Source organism: Chrysochloris asiatica, unplaced genomic scaffold (genome assembly GCF_000296735.1).
Source record: "Chrysochloris asiatica unplaced genomic scaffold, ChrAsi1.0 scaffold00047, whole genome shotgun sequence".
Classification (NCBI taxonomy): Eukaryota; Metazoa; Chordata; class Mammalia; order Afrosoricida; family Chrysochloridae; genus Chrysochloris; species Chrysochloris asiatica.
The window spans coordinates 1,801,386-1,807,408 of NW_006408565.1; the positions used below are offsets into that span (position 1 = coordinate 1,801,386).

Consider the following 6,023-nt stretch of genomic DNA (forward strand, 5'->3'; position numbering starts at 1 on the left):
CACCCACCCACCCCCATTTAAAGCACATTTATATTTTAAGCCCGGGTGAACTGTAGGACAAGCACTGGACTATTAACCATAAGGTCAGCAGTTCACACCAACCAGCAACTCCTCGGAAGAAAAATGACGCTTTCTACTCCCATAAAGATTTAAAGCCTAGAAACTATACAGTATCACTGTGAGTCGGAATTGACTTGATGGCAGCAAGCATGGTTTGGTTTTACATTTTAAGTTGCTTGTAAACATTTTAGAATTCAATCCAACATATAGTGAGCACCTGGTGATGGTGGCTATGTGCCATGGAGTCGGTTCCAACTCATAGCGACTCTGTATAGGGTTTCTGAGGCTGTAAATCTTTACAGGAGCAGAAAGCCTGCTCTTTCTCCGGCAGAACTGCTGGCAGTTTCAAACTGCTGACCTTGAGATTAGCAGCCCGATTCGTCACCACTACGTACACTGTGCCAAATCATTAACCAGGGAAATAAGTGTGATGCGGGGGACTGGTATTTCCATCCTCAATGTGCTCTAGTATAGTGGGCAATGCATTCACAACTCATCAGCAGCTACTATGGAAGACAGAGGGAAGAAGCTAGGTAAGATAATTACCCTCACAGAGTCTATACATACTATTGGAAAACCAGAAGATAGTCAAGATTAAAAACAAGATCAAGGACTGATGTGTTATGAGGAAAATAAACAGAACCACCAAGTTATCTGGTGGAAGGAGGTAAGTTCACTTTAGCAAGGACAGTCAGTAAAGGTCTTCCCTGAAAAGGTGACATTTGAGCTGAAACGGTGACATTTAAGACATAAAGGAAGAGAATGAGGCATCATCTCAGGAGTAGAAGAACATTCTCTGCAAAGCAGGTCAGAAAAGCGTTTGTGTTGCTGAAATACAAAGGAGGCCAGTGGGGCTGGAGCCTGGATAGAGAGGGGAGGGGCAGGGAGGAAACGGGAGAGATGTGGCTGCAGAGGTGGGCAGAAGCCTCACCGACCAGGAACAGGAATCTGGATTTTATTCTGAAAGCAACAGGGATCTACTGACGGGCATGACCTCTGGGTTTTTAAAAGGCCACTTAACTTTGCCTGCTGTGTGTGGAAAATGGACAGTAGGAAACCTGGAGTGGAGGCCACAAGGCCAGCCAGTGGTCACTGCAGGCACCCCAGACAGACGATGGCCACTTGAATTGAGGAGGTGGGGAGGAGCAGCGGAAAAAGAATGAGATGAGTTCAGGATGTATTTTAGAGTTAGATTTGATGAGAATTACAGGTGGAGTAGCTATAGAACAGTGGGAGAACAGGAATAACACTCTTCTGTTTTAGCTTGGACCGCTGGCTGACAGCCAGTGCAATTTACTGAGAGAGGAAGATGGGGTGGGGGTGGGGGGTGTTAAGGGTAGTGTTTCAGGTTGGAAACCAAGAGATCAATTTGGGAGTGTCCATTCATGGGGGTAGGACAAGTTGACAAAGAATAGTGCTAATGGTTATATAACACAGGATGAATTTGATCAATGTCACTGAATTCTACACATAGAAATTGCTCAGCTGATCAAAGTTGTTATATTTTCATTAGAATTTATTCTGCATATCTATAGAAAACAGTACCAACAACCAAGGGGAGGAAAAAAAAAATCTCACTATGGAATTTTCCAAAAGAAAAAATAAATAAACCTTTAATTGACATGTTATTTAGTAAAGTAATAGGAGATGAGCTCAATATATACAAAAAGTCATTGGATTTCTATGTATGTTTTAAAAAATAGTTTGTTTTGAACATGTGAAATTTGAGATGCTTATGAGACACTGTATAGGGTTGCTATAGGTCTGAATCAACTCGATGGCACATAATGAGACACTCAATTAGAAATGTCAGGAGAGCAGCTGAATACATGAGTCAGAGCTCAGGGATAGAAACTGAAAGTGGACTTCCGGTGTGGCACTGTAGGATAAACACTAGACTACTAACTACAAGGCTGGTTGGTGGTTCAAGCCTACCAGCCACTCCTCAGAAACCCTATCCAGGGTAGCGATGAGTTGGAACTTCTCAACCACAATTAACAGCAACAACAGAGTATAGAAGATACGTAAAATGTCAGTCTAGAAGAGTTTGCCTAGGAAGTGAGTGTAAACAGGAAATTGGGTAGAGGACTGATGCTTGAGCTAATCAACATTCAGCGAGTGTACAGTGGCAGAACCTGCAGATACATAGGTGGGAACGTTCACAGAAGCCAGGAGAGTCAAACTGAAGATGAAGAGAGGACCAGTTGTGTCAAATGTCACTGCTGAGGACAGAAGAGCCACCACTGGCCTAGCATCATGGACTTGGCTGCTGATATTCCAATGCATCTTCTATGAAATCATAGGATCAGCACCAATTAGCAAGGACAGTCAGTAAAGGTCTTCCCTTTACCACACCAGGACTCCACATTAGTGATTAGTGGTGGTTACATGTTGTGGAGGGTTTCTGAAGCTGTAAATCTTTACAGGAGCAGAAAGCCTCATCTTTCTCCCATAGAACCGCTGGTAGTTTCGAACTGCTGACTGTGAGATTAGCAGCCCAACTCATAACCAGAGCCCCTTGGATTAGTAATTGTTATTGTTTTCTGTTAAGTGACAATGAATCGGTTCCGACCCATAGCAACACTGTATAGGTTTCTGAGGAGCAGCTGGTGTGTTTGAAATATCAGCCTTGCAATTCAAACCGACTTTGCAGTCCAGCACATTAACCCACAGTGCCACCCACACCAGGACTTCATACAGGACACCACACCAGGATTAGTCATTGTTGTTGTTAAGTGCCATCGAGTCGGTTCCCACCCATAGTGACCCTGTACAGGGTTTCCAAGGGTGTAAATTCCGAGGGTCATTAGGGAAATGAAAATCAAGCCACAGTGAGATATCATTTTACATTTCAATTGGGAAAAATTTTAAGCCTGATAATACTAAATATGGGGAAGGAGGTAGATCCAAAGAGCCTCTTATTCATTGCTGGAAGGACTGTGAATTCGTACAATAGTTTGACATTATCTCATGAAGCTAAACACTGATAGCCTTATGACCAGCCATCCACTCCTTCTTCTTCTTCTTGTTAAGTGCCTTCAAGTTGGTTCCAACCCATAGCAACCCTGTATGGGGTTTCCAAGGAGCAGGTGGTGAGCTTGAACCGCTGACCTCAGAGTTCAAACCGACATTGCAGTCCAGCACATTAATGCCATGACACTAACCCCAGGACTCTGTTCACTCCTTGCTCGTATACAAAAGAGACATTGATAACAGAAACATGGATAGAATATTGATAACGACACTATTCACAGTAGCAAAAACCTGGAAACTATTCAAATGGTGAGTGGATAAAGGAACTGTGGTGCATTCTCCGACAGTATTATACAGTAGACGAATGAATCTCTCTAGTGGCATGCAGCACAACACTCTTAGAATATGATATTAAATGAAAAACCAAAAGCAAAATGCCTGCATGCATTATAATGCCTTTTTCAGAAAGCAAAATAAATTACAGTCACATATAAACACATTTTAGGAATCTATTTGAATATGATAAAACAGCACAAAACAAGAATGTATGATAAACACATGATTCAAGATAGTGGTTACTTTACATTGGGGGTGAGATGGAAATGAGGTGGTAAAATAATAAGGATTTTTGATACATGAAAAAACAAGCAAAGAAGTATTTTTATATTTAAAAACATGTGTCAGACTCTAATCAAACCATGAAATCTGACTACTTATTTTCATAGAGCGGAGTCCTGGTGTGGCGCTGTGGGATAAAGGACTGGACCACAAGGTCAGTTTGAGCTGCAAGGTCAGCAGTTTAAGTTCACCAGCTGCTCCTTGGGAACCCTGTACAGAGTTGCTATGAGTCGGAACTGACTCGAGGGCACTTAACAACAACAACATTTTCAGAGAAATACAGGGCACACAGAAACATGTTCAGTAACACCAATGGGAAATGCAGGAAATTCATCAATCTGAAAAATCCAGAATGCAGAAAATCTATAGGACAAACAACTCAGTTTCTTCAACAAATATACTGCCAAAAATTTTTTTCTTTGATAGGCTGGGAGGGGTACATATCAACCAAATGTTATATGTAAGCCTTCTTTGGCTCCTGATTTTAGCAAATCAACTATGAAGACCATTCATGAAGCAGTGGGGATATCTGATTATCAACTGGATGATTGTAAATACTATGGAATTGTTTTGGGTTTGTTTGTTTTTACTTGATATTAGTATTTCCATTGTTGTTGTTGTTGTCAGGTGCCATCGAGTCAGAACCGACTCATAGCAACCCCATGCACAGCAGAACGAAACAATGCTCGATCCTGGGCCAACCTCACCACCGCTGCCACCCCCGAGTCCATCAATGATGCCACCTGGCCGATCCATCTCGTTGGGGGTCTTCCTCTTTTTCTCTGACCCTCCACCCTACCCAGCATGACATCCTTCTCCAACGATTGTTTCCTCCGGACTACATGTCCAAAGTAGGAGAGACGAAGCTTAGCCATCCTGGCCTCCAAGGAGCACTCTGGCTGCACTTCTTCCAAAACACATCTATTGGTTCTTTTGGCAGTCCATGGCACTTTCAGTATTCTCCTCCAACACCACAACTCAAAGGCATCAATTCTACGATCCTCCTTATTCACTGTCCAGCTTTCACATCCATATGAGGCTATTGAAAACACAATGGCCTGGGTCAGGCACACCCTAGTCCTCAAGCTGACATCTCTGCTCCTCAACACTTTAAAAAGTTCCTGTGCAGATTTGCCCAGTGCAATACGTATTTCCATAGCTTTTTAAAAGTCCTTATCTTTTAGAGATATATACTAAATCTTCTTTTTATTTTAAATTCAATAACAATTATTCTATACTTTTCTTACAACTCTTGTAGCTTGTGTTCAAGTCTACATCTCCATCTACAGGTCACCCAATAAGATTGTATTTCGAAGACAATTCTTACTCACCTCTTATCCTCTGCAGACTTTAGCACAGTACTTTGCAAATTTGTTGAATGTTAAAAAAATAACCAGAAAAACAAAATCAAAAGGGTCCAGCATGATCCAATGCTGAGAAGTGTATTTTGAACCAAGGATTCTGTTGTATGCAACACTCTACACCTAAGGTTCAAAAACAAGGACCTTGGGAGCAAAGAGCAGGGGTACAAGCTGCTACAACTACCAGTGAGGAGGACCTTCCTTGGAGAAGAAGGTGCACAAACCACAGCCAGGCTGAGTCATTCTTACACACTCCTGACATAACTGTAGCTAACTTAGCATGCATGTTATCATCAGTACAGTGCCCTGTCTCTACCTCCGCACCACAGGCCCCATATCGGTCGGTCACATGTCTGGGCTCAGGGAGTGGTTGACAACCTGAAGGGAAAAGAGGAATGCCACAGACTGCAAAGTGGGTCAGTAGCACTTGCGTGTCCAAATCAGGAAAATCAACAGCGATCAGTCAAAGCAGAAACCCTGGAGAGGTGTGCATGGTAGTGAGCTGGGACCGTAGTCCTGCTCATCAGAAATATTGATGGGGTTCAAGGAATTGGGAGGCACACTAGCAAGCAAGGAGAACCAGAAAAGAAGAACAACTGGGAAGCAACCACTACTTGCTCGGTAAGTTTGGGTTTGGATGGCCTGGTCCCTGCTTTGTGTTGTAGGATGTGGGAGACCAATAGAAAACAAGCAACATGACTGTGTCAGAGTAAAAAACTCTGAATTCCTCGGCACATCGGGCAGGCTTACTCAGACAAGCAGACATAACATCTAACATAGCCATCTAGCTCTGGGATGAGGACTGCATCAAGCATACCCACATCACAAGGGAGTCTGGAGGAAGGAAGAGTTCGTTGTGTCTGCAGTGGAAGGAAGCGGAAACGCTACAAAAAGGAGCTGACATTTAATTGGGTCTTGAGACCAGACAGGATGGAAAGAGAAGGAAAAACATATATTAAGTCTCATGATGGTTAGGAGCTCACTAGACACTTTAATGAACGTTTTCCTCCA

At 42.9% G+C, this 6,023-nt stretch overlaps 1 protein-coding gene across 4 annotated transcripts in view; it reads right to left on the reverse strand.

The window, feature by feature from the left end:
- ADC (arginine decarboxylase) overlaps nt 1-6,023 on the reverse strand; it is a 56,823-nt gene that overhangs the window by 25,260 nt on the left and 25,540 nt on the right. The gene's annotated exons all lie outside the window — the stretch shown is intronic.